General features: G+C 43.7%; 1 pseudogene; it reads left to right on the plus strand.

Moving 5' to 3' along the window:
* The first annotated feature begins 10,976 nt into the window (after positions 1-10,976).
* On the plus strand, positions 10,977-13,519 carry LOC110747109 (subtilisin-like protease 3 pseudogene; annotated as a pseudogene).
* Positions 13,520-17,913: the final 4,394 nt, after the last annotated feature.

Raw genomic sequence — 17,913 nt, forward strand, 5'->3', positions numbered from 1 at the left:
GAGTGGCTGGCCAACGTTGTACTGGTGGCGAAACAAGAAAAGGGCAAATGGAGAGTTTGTGTCGATTACACCGACCTCAACAAAGCTTGCCCTAAAGACAACTTCCCATTGCCGAGAATCGACCAGCTCGTGGATTCAACTTCCGGCAATCAGCTGCTCAGCTTCATGGACGCCTACTCCGGCTATAATCAAATCCTAATGTACGAGGATGACAAGGCGAAGACTTCTTTCATCATAGAGAGAGGGACCTACTGCTACAAGGTCATGCCTTTTGGGCTGAAGAACGCTGGAGCAACCTACCAAAGGCTCGTGAATAAAATTTTCAAGGAGCAGATCGGCAAAACCATGGAAGTCTACGTGGATGACATGCTGGTCAAAGTCCCTAAGCGAGCAGACCACATCAAGAACCTCACTGAGGCGTTCAGCCTGCTCCGCCAGTATCGCATGAAGTTGAATCCAAGTAAGTGCACGTTCGGTGTGTCGTCCGGTCGATTCCTGGGATACCTAGTAACTCAACGAGGTATCGAGGCACACCCACGCCAAATCAAGGCCATTCTCGAAATGAAGTCACCTTCAACAGTAAAAGAAATACAAAGTCTGACGGGCAGAGCAACGACCCTCAACTGATTCATCTCGAGATCCACTGACAAGTGCAGACCATTCTTCAAGGCTTTAAAGAAGGGGCAAAGAGATAAATGGGACGAGGAGTGCGAAGAAGCTTTCTAGAATTTAAAGACTTACCTCACTTCACCTCCCCTGCTCTCGAAGCCAGTTCCTGGTGAAGACTTGTTCGTGTACCTGGCGGTGTCCAACTCAGCTGTCAGCTCAGCTCTCATCCGAGAAGAACTGGGGGCCCAACATCCGGTATTCTACACGTCAAAAGCCCTTCTCGATGCAGAGACTCGCTACCCAAAATTGGAGAAGCTCATTTTGGCCCTTGTAGTTTCCGCGAGAAAGCTACGACCCTACTACCAAGCTCATCGAGTCATCGTCATGACCGACTTTCCTTTGAGGTCAATCCTGCACAGCCTTGACGCGTCTCAACGACTCATGAAGTGGGCTATAGAGCTAAGCCAATACGACCTCCTCTACCGGCCGAAGACTGCAATAAAAGCCCAGGCTTTAGCAGACTTTGTCGCAGAATTCACGCCATCGGCCGAAGAAGAGAAGCTGGTCAGCAAAAAGAAGGAAAGTTCGAGAGCAGACAAGACCTTCGCTGAACCTGACCAACCTAAAGACATGTGGCAGTTGCGCGTAGACGGAGCGTCGAACCAAAAAGGAGCTGGAGCAGGCGTCGTCATCATCACTCCGGAAGGAACCCTGTTGGAGCAAGCTATCACGCTTGGCTTCCCAGCCTCAAACAACGAGGCAGAATACGAGGCATTGCTCGCTGGCTTGCGCTTGGCAAATGAGCTGTCAATCAAGAAGCTGGCCATCTACTCAGATTCCCAGCTGATCACAAATCAAGCCTCAGGAGAATACATGGCGAAGCACCCAAGGATGATCTTGTACCTTGACAAAGTCCAAGAGTTGTTGAAGGCGTTTCCTACTTTCACTATCCAACAAGTGCCTCGGGCAGAGAACGCGCACGCAGACGCACTAGCGAGCTTAGGATCAGCGCTTGATACCCAGTTCAGACGCTCTATCCCGGTCGAGCACCTTGACCAGCCAAGCATAGAAGAGGCAGAACAGCCAAACTTGATGCAGATCGACGAGGATCCTAGCTGGCAAGACCCCATCGTTGACTACCTGGTTAACGAAAACTTACCCAAGGACAAGTCCGAGGCTCGGAAAATCAAACAGAAGGCTGCGAGGTACTACATGAAAGGTGACATGCTTGTTCGCAGATCATACTCCGGCCCTCACCTTACTTGCATCAAGTACCCGCAGACGCTCGAGGTCCTTTGCAAAATACACGACGGCGAATGTGGAAATCACGCTGGGGGCAGATCGCTTGCCCAGAAGGCTCTCAGCATAGGCTACTTCTGGCCTACCATGCGCCAAGACTCCACGGAGTATGCTCAAAGATGTGATCGGTGCCAACGATATAAGCCGATCCCTGGCTTGCCAGCTGAGGAATACCATCCGCAGAACAGTCCATGGCCTTTCATGCAATGGGCCATCGACTTGGTGGGACCTATGCCGACAGCACCTGCCAACAAGGAGATGATGATCGTTGCCACGGATTACTTCACCAAGTGGATCGAGGCCGAGGCTTTATCCTCTACCAAGGAAGCTGATGTCGAACGATTTATCTGGAAGAACATCATCTGCCGGTTCGGATGCCCGCAGTCAATAGTCACCGACAATGGTACACAGTTCGTGGGTAGGCAGATCACTGCATTCCTTGCGAAGTATGGCATCAAACAGCACTTGTCTACCCCCAGATACTCGCAAGGTAATGGCCAAGCAGAAGCATCCAACAAGATCGTGCTGGACTGCTTGAAGAAAAGACTGGAAGGCGCAGAAGGAAAATGGGTCGACGAGTTACCAGGAGTCCTGTGGGCTTATCGCACAACCAAAAGGAGATCAACCGGCGAGACGCCATTTTCCCTAGCCTATGGGACAGAAGCAATCATCCCCCCACACATCACAGTCCCTTCCATGAGCATTGAGGTGGGCAGTCTTGACCAAAACTGCAAGCAAATGAAAGTCAACCTTGATCTGCTCGAAGGAGAACGGGAAAAGGCCATTGTTCGAGTGGCAGCCTACCAGCAGCAGCTAACGTCCTACTACAATAAGAAGGCTAAGATCAGACAGTTTCGACCTGGGGACCTTGTGCTAAGAAAGAGTTTCATCACAGCACCAAGGCAAGGGTCAAAGAAGATGAAGCCCAACTGGGAAGGCCCCTACGTGATCAGCCGACCTGGGGGCAGAGGAAGTTACACCCTCGACACCCTAGAAGGAAAGGAAATTCCAAGACAATGGAATGCACATCACCTTCGGAGATACTATCCATAAAGCCCTTCGCTCGCCAGCTGGGCTCCTAGTAGGCGACAGGCCTCCCTTACTTCCATTGAAGACAAACTGCTTTCGATGTTATCTATGTTGTCCATTTCTTTTATTCAATAAAGCAATGTAGTCACACCGACATCAATATAAGAGCAAGCTTTTCAATGAAGTATTTTTTCAAGCATTATGTCCCACAAACATACACATGCATGCGACCAGCCTTACCTCCATTGCATACAAGCTGCTCCTCGAAGCACAAACTCAATGGAACCTCCATTGCAGACAAGCTGCTCCTCGAAGCACAAACTCAATGGAACACTTTTCGAGTGTTATGTCCCTGACATACACTAGCAGGCGACAAGCCTCACCTCTACTGAAGGCAAGCTACTTCTCGAGTACAAACTTCATGGAATCTTTTTCAAGCGCTATGTCCCCGACATATGCCTACAGGCGACAAGCCTCACCTCCACTGAAGGCAAGCTACTTCTCGAGTACAAACTTCATGGAGTCTTTTTCAAGCGTTATGTCCCCGACATACGCCTACAGGCGACAAGCCTCACCTCCACTGAAGGCAAGCTACTTCTCGAGTACAAACTTCATGGAGTCTTTTTCGAGCGCTATGTCCCCGACATACGCTCGAAGGCAACAAGCCTTACCTCCATTGCAGGCAAGCTACTTCTCGAGTACAAACTCAATGGAGCCTTTTTCAAGCGCTATGTCCCCGACATACGCACACAGGCTACAAGCCTTACCTCCATTGCAGGCAAGCTACTTCTCGAGTACAAACTCAATGGAGCCCCTTTTTCAAGCGCTATGTCCCCGACATACGCACACAGGCTACAAGCCTTACCTCCATTGCAGGCAAGTTACTTCTCGAGTACAAACTCAATGGAGTCTTTTTCAAGCGCTATGTCTCCGGACGTACACTTACAAGATACAATGAGAATTGAAGTTTGAAAGATAACTGAAAATTCCATAGCAAAGTGGCCAACTGGCCAAGTTCAACAAGAAATAAGGTGGTCAACTAAAGGCCACTTATTGAAAAGAAATTACAAAGTTCGAAAAACAGAAAAAATGAACTACATCTACTAGGGGACTTCGACAGACAACCCTCAGCCGGTCACGTCCTCAGCTGCCTCAACATCACTCTGCTCAACCGGCGCCATCTGCTCAGCAACCTCAACTGCCTGCTCCTCTGCATCTGCCCTAACCTCGTCAGCTGTGCCACCTTGGGCATTGTCTTCCTCCATAGCAGCTTCATCTGCTACCTGCTCTTCTACTGCTTCTACGTCCACAGCCTGGATCTGCTCACTTTGAGCAGGGGGCAGGTCAAGACAGAGCGGCTCGCCATCATCATCTTCGAGAGGGCAGCATGGAGAAGTACCATTTCGGCAATCCAAGTATCCTAACTTGTACGCGTTAGCAGCAATCTCATGCTTGGATGCCTCCATGGCATCCACATGGGTGTCAAACTTGGCTAGCAGCTTGTCACGATCTTGGGCCAGAGCAGCATACTTATGTTCGAGGCGAAAGTAGGCTTCTTTGCGTTCGAGCAGAGTAGCCATAAGAGACTCAATCTCACCATCCTTATGGCCAACAGAACTCTTGAGCGCAGACATACTCTCCTTCATCTCGGAAATCCTTGCATCATGGCAAATCTGCTCGTTCGAGAGCTTGTCAGCCAGATCAGCATTCTTCTTCACCAGCTCATCAAGCAGGGCAGAAGAGGGGGCAACAACACGTGAGTTCCGCATGGCCCCAACACTAAAAACCATCCCCTTTTGAAGATGGTACATGGCGGCTTCTTCTTGCTTATCCAAGGGAAGGCTCGAGAAAGCGCCAAGGTCACCGGCTCGATACACATGGTCGACCAGCTTCGCACAAGCAGACGGACTTGACAGGAAGCCCGCTTTAAGCAGATCAGACACGGACTCACCCCCAGCAGTGCTATCACCAATTCCCGGACTAGCAGTTCGCGCAACTGAAGGACTCTTCGCTCGAGCAGACGACTCTTTAGCTCTCCTGGCTGCAACTTGCAACTGGGAGCCAACTCCGCGCTTGACTGTTCGTGGCCTTGCAGACGAGTCATGATTGCTAGACAAAGGCACAGTCTTCTCAGTTTGATCTCCGGATCGGCGCAAACGCCCCAAACCTTTCTTCTCAGCGGCCTCCTTACGAGGCAGATCACGAGTTTTGGGTAGTACGGGCGGAGACTTGAGCAGAATATCTCGGACCTCCTGCATGCCATTGACCTTGTTGCTGTTCGCGCTGACGAGGCTTCTGGTCCTTGCAGACGAGGCATGAGCAACTCTGTTCGGTTCATTTTTACACATGATTTATCATGTTATTCACCCATTATTTTGAGTTAGTTCTTGACATTTTATCGCTTTTTACTTCCTTTTTGTGTTTTCATAGGTTTTACCTTGGTTAGAATGAAAATGAGCTAAAAGTGCATTATTGGTTATAAATTCTGATTTTGTTCATTTTCGTAGGTCAACTTCTTGGCCTGGGATCAACATGCTCGGGTGCTCGGATGAGGTGAAGATCTTCATGAAACTTGTTCCAATGGATGTTGACTACAACATATCCAAATTTGAGCTCCATTGGACAAGTATTGCCTATCCAACCAATCCAGCATGTTACCACAGCTCTGGAAATCCGAAATTGGCCAGCTTTTACCTCCATTGTGTCATCTTGATTCTTCTTGTTACCATAACACTTGGTAACAAGAAATTACCTTAGTAAATGAGAGATATTAACAAAAGTAATTGTTTTATATTAAAAGATATTTTGGAAAAGCTGGAAAGGAGGAGAGAGGAGTGCAAAGAGCATCAGCCATTGCAATCAGATCAATTCCACAATTTGCAGAGATTTTGGAGCTGGAGATGAAGCTTTGAGCTCCCATGTTCACAAAATCTGTAACTTCTTTCTAGTTTTGTTTTGAGTTTGTATTTGAAATAAGTATGAGGAACTAAACTCCATAGCTAGGGCTTAGGTTGAAGCCCTAAACATGAATACCTTATTGTTTTGATGCTTTGAGTGTATGAATTTCTAGATGTTGTTGATGAACCCCATTCACTAATTGAATCTTATGATATGTGTTTGCTTCCTTTGCTTAATCACCTTAGGTTGTATGCATGTAGCTAAAGTTGAGAAGTTGTGTAAGATAACCAAGAACATAATTTCTAATTAGCAACAAATGATTGAACTTGTTTAAGTGAGCATCATGTGAATTGGTTTCTTGACAACAATTGATGAATTCCAATTCACCAAATTAATCTATCCTTGATGTGTGTTTTCCTTGATTGATTACCTTTGAAAGCATGCTTCTTGAGGTTGTTGGGATTATGTGTACTTCATGTTTTCCTAAGCAATAAATGGATGGAGTAAGAACCATCCATGTGAATTGGTTTCTTGAATACCTAATGTAAATACCATGCTATTAGGATTCTTGTGATGTTCATATTCTCTTTGAACTTAATGGGTTTTCCTTGTAATTGAATCGAAGTACGAACCATACCTAGGTTCGGTTATGGGGAGGGCACAAGTATTGTAGCACGAACCATGCACTTTACGTATATTAGAGAGAATCAATGCGTCTTGAGCCACGACCCATGGTCTTGATTGCGAACATCTTCATCAATACGTTTAGAGTTCATGACTTGAGTATCCATGAACATGGGTAGAATTATTTAGGGTGGATTCCGAAACCCTAGTGTTTGTTACATTTTAATTTCACATTGTGATAATTCATCTCAGCCATTCTCATTTAAATTCAAAGTCCATTTACTTTCATGCAATAGAAATAGGTCACTTGAACCAAACCAAACCCCCCCCCCCCCAATGTGTGTGTGAGTTGTGTGTTTGATACGTTGTGTGTCTTGTTTACTAAATTCTGTTTATTTTCGTAACTGTTTTGGACTTTTGGTCCGCGCTGTGTTCTTTGTTTTTGTGTGATGAATCCAACCGTATAAAGAACATGAAATTTGGATAAACGGTTGGAAAGTTATAGGCAAAACACTGGACAGAGGTCGAAACTGGAAAAACAGAGAAACGAATCTGCCCAAAAACGACCGGTCATTACTGTTCAGGCGACCGGTCGCACATGAATCTGTCCAAAAATGACCGGTTGTCACTGTTCATTTTCACTGTTCACGACACTGTTCACAGGTGATAAATAGGTGATAAAAGGGTGATAGAAAGTGCTGTTTCTGTTTTTCTTTGGTTTCTTGTGTTGTTTTATTTCTTTTACATTTCTTTACTCTTTTTTAGTTTCCAATTTGCATTTGTGCATTTGTAGTGTGTTAAATAAGTGTTCTTTACGTACTCAAATTAGAACTTATAGGAAGCCGACAAGTTCTTCGTGGGATCGACCCCGTACTTACATAATCTATACTTCATTAGATTCGTGCACTTGCGGGTATTTTTAATTGGTTGTTTGCACATTAATTTGTGTCCTTTTAGGAATGCAACAAACTCCCCTATGGACCTTCTCAGCAGACGAGACCACCCTTGAGGAAGACTTGCTCGTGACAGAAGGAGGTCTTGACTGCTTCCGCTGTGGAGACCTATCTCTTGATCGTGAGACTGCAGCTTCATCGCGGGCAGATCTGCTACTAGCCTTCACCTCCTCAAGGAACTCGGTCGAGGACTCCTCCTGCTCGACTAGCAGATCACTTAGGTCCGAACCATGTAACTTCCATCTTTCAACATCCTCAACAGGGGGCAGGCCATCAACCTCCTTCCGATGTTCGCTCAGCAACCAGCGCCATTCACGAAACTGGGCAGGGATGTTCAGATCTTGCTGAACCTTGATCATGTCCGGGTCGAGAACGAGCTTCTTGCGGATGGCATTTCCTGCGAGCAGAAGACAAAAGTCAATTAGACACACAACAAAGAAGGAAAACTGTAGCAGATCAAAGGGATGCAACTTACCATCACAGTAGGTGAGAGGAACGAGCGGACCGTCGCCAACCTCCCCTTCCCATCTGCCACTGACTTCTAGCACGTCCTTGCTCCACACATGATCGCCCTGACTAAAACTGTCAAACAACTTTGGCTGGCACGCACGAACTTGAGCATACTTCTCGAAGTGCCTCACCTCGAAGAAGTAGAAGAATTCACGTACAGTCAGACCTAGCTTGAAAAAGCGACTCAAGTTCTCAAAGCAGAGGATCGCCCGATAAACGTTCGGAGTACACTGGCTCGGGGCACACTCCATGGCGCAGAACACATCCCTGAAAAGTTTTGACAATGGAAATGTGAAGCCCAGCGAGAAATAGAAGGGACGGAACGTGATAATCCTGGCTCCTGGATTGTTCGGATCCACACGAGGTACACTGTCAGACGAGGGCTCTGCCAACTTGACATGCACGTCCTTGGGAATGGCAGAAGCAAAAAGGGCACGCCATGTCTTAAACTGGGCCTCGGTGGTAACGCGGTGCAAATTCGCCACGAACTTCTTTTTGGGCACTTGGGAACCACCCCACCGGTACAAAGGCACTTGCGAGCTTGGTGATCGACTTCTCCCTTCAGAAGACATGGTCGTTGAGCAGCTGCAAAAACAAACGAAGAAAATTGCAAGTTAAAATTCATAGTTCGTGGCTCAACAAAAAAAAAAAAAAAAAAAAAAAAAAAGAAGGGAAAAAGAAACAGCAGCAACAAAAAAGAAGAAGAGAGGTCCAGCAAGTGGCAGCCCAATCTGCAGAGGAGCCCAGCGCCGTCGCGGCCCAGCTCGCGCCTCCAGCCCAGCTCGTATCCAATTCCAGCCCAGCGCCCTTCCTGCTCCAGCCTGGTCCACGTAGCGCACCCGCTCCAGGTCGTGGCCCGCTGCCTATGCGAAGGCCCAGCGCACGTGGCTAGCTTGCCCAGCGCAAGCCCACGTTGCACGCAAGCCCAGCGCCTCTTCGCTCCAGCCTCCAGCCCAGCGCACGACCACTTCGAGCCCAACGCACGCAGGACCTGGCCTGCGCATCCTTCCAGCTCGCGCCCCGCACCTTGGTCCAGCCTTGTCGCAGCCTTCACGCACCAGGCTCACCTGCAGCAGGACCCAAGCTTGCACTCTTGCTGCCATCTTGGCTCACCATGCTGGACCCCAACCGAGAAGACAAAAGATATATATATCTAAATATATATGTATTTTTCAGTTCGAGCCAAATTACCTACAGACGCACTCTCTCCTTCTTGACAAGCTGGAACGATTCTCTAACTGACAAAATTGGAGAACAAATTTCTGATATGAAGAATAATTCGGAGGTGCCCTACATTTATAAGGAGCAAAAATTCCTTGACCTACAAGGAATCTCAAATTCTTACCAACTTGGGAGTTCATAAAATGGGCAAGTCAAAGACCTCCTCCACGCAGGAGCCCAAGTCACAGAAGGAAGCCCAGTTGCAGTTGGACAGCTCGACAGATAATTCACATCTCCTACATGCTACCACGCGCCATGCAGAAGCTAGGGGGCATTTGTGGGAACCGAATTAAATCACCCTAGGTCAAATAATTCCTTCCATTTGGGGATTATTTGACCTAATTGGGAGTTACCCAATTAAATTGGCAATTACCTAATTAAAATGGGAATTGATTTGATTCCTACCCTAATTAGGGATTTGATTTAAATCAATTAAATCAAATCCCTAATTAATCAAATCTCACCTAATCGGGGAGGAATAATTCCTTTCCATCTACGGAATTATTCCTCTGAAACCCTAGCCTCCGAGGCTCCTATAAATACCTAGCTACACACAAGGGTCAAGGTACGTCTAAATTCCTACTGAAACTCTGCAGAAATTATCCTTTACAAACCCTAGCCACCATCTTCTTTCTCTCTCTCTCACACAAGGCTCCGGCCTCCACACACGGCTCCGGCCACCCGGTTTTCCTTGAAACACCCATCCTAACTTAGGCATCGGAGGGCCTTTGGCCAACACCCCCCGGGTGTGGTCCTTTTACTCCGATCTGTTTTGCAGGGAGAGAGAGGTGCGGAGAAGACGAAGGAATCTTTAGGCGAATATTCCCGTGGGAGGAAATTTGCTCCCACAATCTCGATGGCCACTTTTTCTTTTTGCTTTTCTGATTAATATGGGAAGAAAGATTTGAACTTGGGACCTTTTTAACATTGGCAAGAGATGTACCACTAGACCAATTGAATCATTCGAGATATCAAGTTTATTTAACATCCTTTTTGTGAGAATGTAAAGAAATGTCCCACATTGAAAAGTTGAGAAACCTTGCAAGGGCTTATAAGGTGTTGGGCTACTCCTCCCATAGCCAATTGGTTTTGAAGTGGAACCTCAACTTCCTTCCCTTTTGACAATACGCAGTTTTAACATATTTTCATGGAGGTTAACTTTGTCACTGGTGCGTTAACAATATTGAGTGATTCACTTTGTAGTTGTCATATATATGAAACTCTCCATGCCTCAGTAGTTTTGCTTTGTAATTTTGATAGATGGATTCTGGGTGTTCCAAGGTTTCATGTTGTAAGTTTTTCATTTTCAGTGTGACTAGCAGCTAGCTATACCTCTAATTGGTATAGTAACTCCAGATCAGGTATGCATATCCACAATGAAACTTCCAATCATGTTTGGTTAGAGCTTTGTAAAACAGAGAAGATGCCAAATCAAGTCAATAAAGCAAAAAAGCTTCAAACTATTGTTGCTACAACCTACACCAGATGTCATCTTCAATAGCAGTCGCTGTCCCGAGAACAACAGCACAGGGCCAGGTTGAATATATTCATTTTTGTAATTTAGGTTTGAACAAGAATGACAAACCAGTTGGCACCACCCAATACAAGAACAACCAACCTCCAAATTAAATCCAAAAAAATTAATCTATAGTTTTACATAAGGTCCATCGCTGCTTTGTTATAGCTCATCGATTATTACCAAGTTTTGTATATGTATATTACAAAACTCCCTCATTTTTATACTCTTATGCCCAACCCCATTTGCCAGCCTCTTAACCAAGCACCACCAGTCAACCTTCACAATTACCTCTAATAAGTATAATAATCAGTACAAGAAATGCCGGCCAATGTTTGCTTTAAATAGGTGCTTGAAGTGCTAGCACATACAACTTGCTATTCCTAATTCTTCTTAACCAAAATCAAGATGGAGAACAAAAAGGGTGCAGCAGGAATGCAGGTTATATATCTTGTTGGTTTAGTTTTCATGTTTTGTTTATCACTTACAGTTGCAGACTATGATGAAATGGCGCTGGAATCAGTAGCTGCTGAGAAAAATGATGGCAACAATGACATGCAAACTTATATTGTTTGGGTGCAAAAGCCAACCTCTCAGAAATTTTCTGCAGAATCTCATGAAGATTTGGAGAGTTGGTATCAGTCATTTTTGCCTGAAACTGATGCAAACTCAAACCAGCTGACGAAACAACGGATGATTTATGCATACCACAATGTGGCAACAGGGTTTGCAGCAAGACTGACACCAGAGGAAGTAAAAACGATGGAAACGATAGAAGGGTTTGTGTCAGCTCGTCCAGAGAAGATTCTGCCGTTGCAGACTACTCATAGTCCCGACTTCTTGGGTTTGCACCAAGGATTCGGACTTTGGGAAGCAACAAACTATGGTGAAGGTGTGATAATTGGACTTTTGGATACTGGGATTACACCTGATCATCCCTCATTTAGTGATGAAGGAATGCCACCTCCTCCTGCTAAATGGAAAGGTAAGTGTGAGTTCAATGGGACCTTGTGCAATAACAAGCTTATCGGTGCAAGAAATTTCATGGGAGTAGGCAAAGGTCAACCCTCACCAGGTCCTCCATTTGACTTAGATGGCCATGGCACCCACACATCTAGCACTGCTGCTGGAAGGTTTGTGGAAGGCGCAAGCGTGTTTGGACAGGCCAATGGCACAGCGGCTGGCATGGCACCGAAAGCTCACTTGGCAGTTTACAAAGTCTGCACTGGCTTTGGTTGTGCTGAAGCTGACATTATGGCTGCTCTTGATGTTGCTGTTGATGATGGCGTGGATGTGCTCTCACTCTCACTTGGAGGCCCCTCAATTCCTTTCTATAAGGATGTGATTGCAATTGGTGCATTTGCAGCAATTCAAAAGGGAATTTTTTTCAGCTGTGCAGGTGGAAATTCTGGTCCTTTCAACCGTTCTTTATCAAACGAGGCCCCATGGATTCTGACAGTTGGAGCAAGCACTACTGATAGAATATTAAAATCAGAAGCGCAGATCGGGGATGATAAAAATAACCATTTTGATGGAAAATCTTTTTCCCAGCCTCAAGATTTCGATTCAAAAGTTACGTTACCTCTTGTTTATGCAGGCTCAGTTGGCAACCAGCCATCAGCTTTCTGCAAGGAAGGGACTCTCGAAAACGTTGAAGGGAAAATAGTACTGTGTGAGACAGGTGGAGGAGTAACAAATATTGCCAAAGGGGAAGAAGTGAAACGAGCTGGTGGTGCTGCCATGATTCTCATGAACCAAGAAACTGACGGCTTTAGCACCTTAGCTGAATCTCATGCGCTACCCACGACACATGTGAGTTATGCTGCAGGGTTGCAAATTAAGTCTTATATAAGCTCAACCTCAAGTCCTACAGCCACAATCTTGTTCAACGGCACTGTCATTGGAGACGCACTTGCTCCCAGAGTTGCTTTCTTTTCATCAAGAGGACCAAACAAAGCAAGCCCCGGAATTTTGAAACCTGACATCATTGGACCCGGTGTTGACATCCTAGCAGCATGGCCTGTTTCTGTGGACAATGCCACGCAATCTAAGGCAACATTTAACATAATTTCCGGTACTTCAATGGCTTGTCCTCACCTAAGTGGAATTGCAGCCTTGGTCAAGAGCTCACACCCTGATTGGTCACCAGCTGCAATTAAATCTGCCATCATGACAACTGCTGATGTGCTAAACCTTGCAGGCTTGCCCATTGTTGATCAAGACCAAAATCCTGCGAACGTCTTTGCAATGGGTGCAGGCCATGTTAACCCTTCAAAAGCAAATGACCCGGGGCTCATCTACGACACACAAGCAGAGGATTACATTCCTTACTTGTGTGGTTTGAATTACACTGATAAAGAGATACAGATCATCACCCAACAAAAAGTGAACTGCTCTCAAGTCGGGGTCATATCAGAAGCACAGCTCAATTATCCTTCATTTTCTATTAAGATAGGGTCCAATGAGTCTCAGTCTCAGTATTATACAAGGACAGTGAGGAATGTTGGCCCGGCTAGTTCAACTTACAACTTGGATCTTCTTGTACCACATAAAATGGGCATGAGTGTGAATCCTGGGGTGCTTACATTCACTGAGGTCAACCAGGAGATTACATTCCATGTGGAGTTTATAGCACAAGATGGCGCTGGGAAGGATGGCGTAGCATTTGGTCAGGGATATTTGAAATGGGTTTCTGATAAGCATAATGTTACTAGCCCAATAGCTGTGGTCTTTGACTAAGTAAAATTAAAATTTGCCCCTGTAGAAGCTTATATATAGAAAGCTTATGACCTAGGTAACGAACTTATGAATAAGCGAGGAATTTACTACAAATAATAATGCACGTACACTTTGTTGGTGGTGGGTTTATTTTGTGATTTCCTCTTCCTTTTTTTTTTCCTTTGTCTTTCTTTCCTTTCATTTCTAAACTTTTGTTCAAATCCAAATACAATTGTGTTGCTACACATTGTCCAAATTCTACACTTTCCTGCCCCACTTGGGTGCATTATATGAAGTGAAAATCAAACGAACAAAAAAAGGGTATGGGCAAAGGAGGGTTTACAAAGTTTCGAGCCCCTTCGGAGTTATATAGGCTTCAACACAGTGGTGTTTATCTCCATAAGACTACAAAGCAGTACAGGACCAGCTTGAATAATATTCCTTTTTTTGTGTGTGATAAATTATTGATTGTATAGTGTGGTGCCAACTGGTTTATCATTTGTTAAAACCTTTAAGACTGTACTCAAGAATAAGTTTCAATTATTGTCTATTGCTCGTGCGGTATTACTTTATTTTTATGTGTGACATTGTTGAATTGATATCATTAAGGTTTTAACAAGAATATAAACCACTTGCCATAATAATAATATGTTAGATTTCTAAAGTTATATATAATCTAGATCTTTCACACAAATATGTAATACGTATAAAGACATGAAGACATACCTAGAGCCATCTTCCTTGAGTACACAGCTTCTGAACTCATCTAACCCGTAGCAGCAGCAACCCTAGCAAGAACAGGAACGGCTCAAGACTTCTGCTCTCTCTCAGAATCTGTTTCAGCTCTCTCTTTATGATGAGAATAGGTTTAGATAACGTGTCTGATGAGAGCAAGGCCTTAAGCTTATATAGGGCTAGGTCAAGTCGTCTCTACTCATCACCGAGGGCCGACTTGACTAATCTTCCAAGCCCACTTAATCAGTTCACGCAAAAGGAAACAAATTAGGACTCCTTAATAGGCCTCAAAACCCTTCCTTATTCCACAAGGTTTTGGGTCTCAAGGTACGACTTAATTTAAACTCTTACCAAACCTGATATAACTTAGTATCTAGTGCACCGATCCAAATAGGAAAATATAACATTCTCCCACTGGATCAAGCACTAGAGCACTAAGTTTCTGTATTCCGAAAGGTTTGATAATCTTTATTGGCCATGAGTTTAAAACAGTCAAGTCCTTCCCCTCAAGCTACCGTGAAAAGTGATTAGACAAAATGAACTATAGACAAGCACTGCTCTGTTTATTAAAACAAACCATCTATAATCACATAATGCAATCTCAAAACACATGAAGCACCTACAACGTGAACCTTAATATGTACTGATCTTTAATGTGAAACTTTATGCAATTTCAGTACAAGCACCCCTTTACGACTTAGCAAAAGTCAATCCGCAATGTTATTTAAAACAATAGTATCTCAAAAGAGACCATAAACTCACACGCATAAACAAAATTGCATAATAAGTTTAAACAGCTAAATAGTCAAAATGGTAGAACTTAATATATATAAAACTGTCAACCAAATTAACAACCATAAATGCAAATCCCTCAATCCAGAAAAATAGTAAAAATAAACAAACTAGTAAAATATCATAATGAGAACAAGACTCCCACTAGATTGCAGCATCAAAATTAGGAAATAATCCCATGCTCTCAACATGTCTCAGAAAAGCTTCTGAAGGCAAAAACTTTGTGAATGGATTTGCAATCATATCTTGAGTTCTGATATGATCAAACTTGACTAGTTTGTCCACCACCTTCTCCCTCACTATTAAATATTTTTTTGTCAATATGCTGAAGTCCAGACGACATCTTGTTGTTCATGCAGTGAAAAACAGCCACAGTGTTGTCATTATATATATGTATTGGTCTAGAGATCAAATCCACCACCTTAATGTCTTTAATAAAATTCATTAGCCATACTGCATGAGAAGTGGCTTCATAGCAAGCTATGTATTCTGAAAACATGGTTGAACTCGAAACACCAGTTTGTTTAGCACTCTTCTAAGCAACAGCTGCTCCTGCCATCTTGAAAAGAAAACCTGAAGTAGAGATGTAATCATCCTCTGCTTTTCCAAGATTCACATCAGCATAACCAACAAGCTCTAAATTCTCTGTGCGTCTGTAAATCAACATATAAGCCTTTGTTCTCTGTAGGTACCTTAGAATCTTCTTTCCAGCTATCCAATGTTGCATTCCCGGATTTGACTGAAATCTCCCCATCTTGCTAATGCACAATGCTAGGTTTGGCCTTGTACACACTTGTGCATACATAATGCTTCCAACTAGAGAAGCGTATGGCTTGTTCCTCATCTCATCTTCTTCTTCTTTATTCTTAGGGCAATGCTCCTTCATTAAATCTCCTTTAGCTAACGGAACTTTCTGTCCAGAACACATACTCATGTCAAAACGCTTGAGTACCCTCTCAATGTATGTCTTCTGTGATAAGCCCAAGAGGCCTCGAGCTCGGTCTCTCTGAATTTCAATGCCTAATACAAAAGCAGCTTCTCCCAAATCCTTTATCTCAAAATTATTTGAAAGTAGTTCCTTAGTATCCTTCAGTAAATTATGATCATTTGTGGCCAAGAGTATGTCGTCGACATACAGCACTAGAAAAATAAATCGGCTCCCACACTTCTTCAGATAAATGCACTGGTCAGCTATGTTCTCTTCAAAACCATAAGATGAAACAGTTTGTTGAAATTTGAAATACCACCTCCTGCTTGCTTGCTTTAGTCCATAAATTGCCTTACTAAGTTTGCAAACCATATGCTCTTTCCCTCCTTTGCAAACCCTTCAGGTTGCCTCATATAATTTTCTTCTTCGAGTTCACCATTCAGGAAAGCAGTTTTGACATCCATTTGATGCAAAAGTAGGTCATAATGTACCACCAAAGCCATAATAATGCGGAAAGAATCTTTGGTGGAAACTGGAGAAAACGTCTCAGTGTAGTCAATTCCCTACCTTTGGGTAAATCCTTTTGCTACCAATCTAGCCTTAAATCTTTCGATTCTTCCATCTTTATCCTTCTTTGTTTTAAATACCCATTTCGAGCCTACCAATTTCTGGCTCTTGTGAGGTTCAACTAATTCCCATACTCGATTATTCTTCATGCTTTCAAGTTCATTCAACATCGCTTCCCTCCATTTGTCTGCATTCTGACTCTCCATTGCTTCTTTAAAACTTCTTGGATCAGCCTCATCTCCAATGTCAAAATCTACTTCTTGTAAGTACACATAATCTGAATTTGCTGTGGATCTTCTTGGTCTATCAGATCTTCTCGGTTGTACTGGTTCTTGTGGATTATCTAACTTAGGATTCTTGACAGCTTGTTCTTGTGGTTCAACTGGTTCTTCAAACTGAGGATTTTCCAAAACAGTTTCACTTAAAGGAATCAAAGGTGTAATATCTGGTTCAGCATTCTCAATCACAGCTACATCACCTTCTTCTTCAAAAATAAAATCTTTATTCCCAGTGGCATTCTCCTCATGCTCTATAAACTTTGCACAACCAGTCTCAACAATTCGGGTACCATAATTTGGGCAATAAAATCTAAAACACTTTGACCTTGCGGGATAACCTATAAAATGGCAGCTAATCGTTTTAAGATCAAGCTTCTTCTCTTGAGGGTTATAGATTCTAACTTCAGCCTTGCAACCCCATACATGAAGATGTCTCAGGCTAGGCTTTCTGGTGGTCCAAATTTCGAAAAGTGTCTTATGCACAGACTTGCTGGGCACTTTATTAAGTATGTAGTTTGCTGTTTTGATCGCTTCTCCCCATAGACTTTTAGGCAAATCAGTTTTCGAAATCATGCTGTGAACCATATCCTGTTGGTTTTAAAACATTTTTAAGAAGTTCATTTGAATATTAAACATGCATTTAATCAAATTAATCGCAGCGGAAGAATATGGTGGTTGTTTAAATTCAAAAACAAAACTTCTTCCAAGTATCTTAAGCCATGAACATTGATATGTTTTTCATAAATGAAAATTCAAGAGAAAGGATAAGATCTAATTACCCTTGAAGCAATTATATGAACCAAGTTGTGTTTTGGTCTTCTCTTGATGATTTTCCTTTGTTGATCTCCTCTTGATCTTTCTCCTCCTTGTGAGCCACAAAAGTATATGGCCTCTAAGTCTCCACACCAATGAAACCTTGAGATGAGAAGAGGTATCTTGAGAATACAAGGATGCTAGTACAAGATTCTCAAGATTGGTTTCAATCTAAACCCCTTTGAAAGAAGATTGTGTTTCACTCTTGAAAAACTCACAACTATCTCTCTTTGATCTCCCAAACCTCTTTGGTTGATGTTGGATTGTGTTTGTGTGTCAAATGAGCTTATGGAAACAATTCTCATACACATGCACTTAACCATTTTCGGCCAAACCCCATTGGGCTTCCAAAATTGGGCCTTATGACACTTAAACCATAATATTTAGGTGTCTTAAGCCCTTGGGCTTGATACCCAACCATTT

Source organism: Prunus avium, chromosome 5 (assembly GCF_965620075.1).
Source record: "Prunus avium chromosome 5, drPruAviu1.hap1.1, whole genome shotgun sequence".
NCBI lineage: Eukaryota > Viridiplantae > Streptophyta > Magnoliopsida > Rosales > Rosaceae > Prunus > Prunus avium.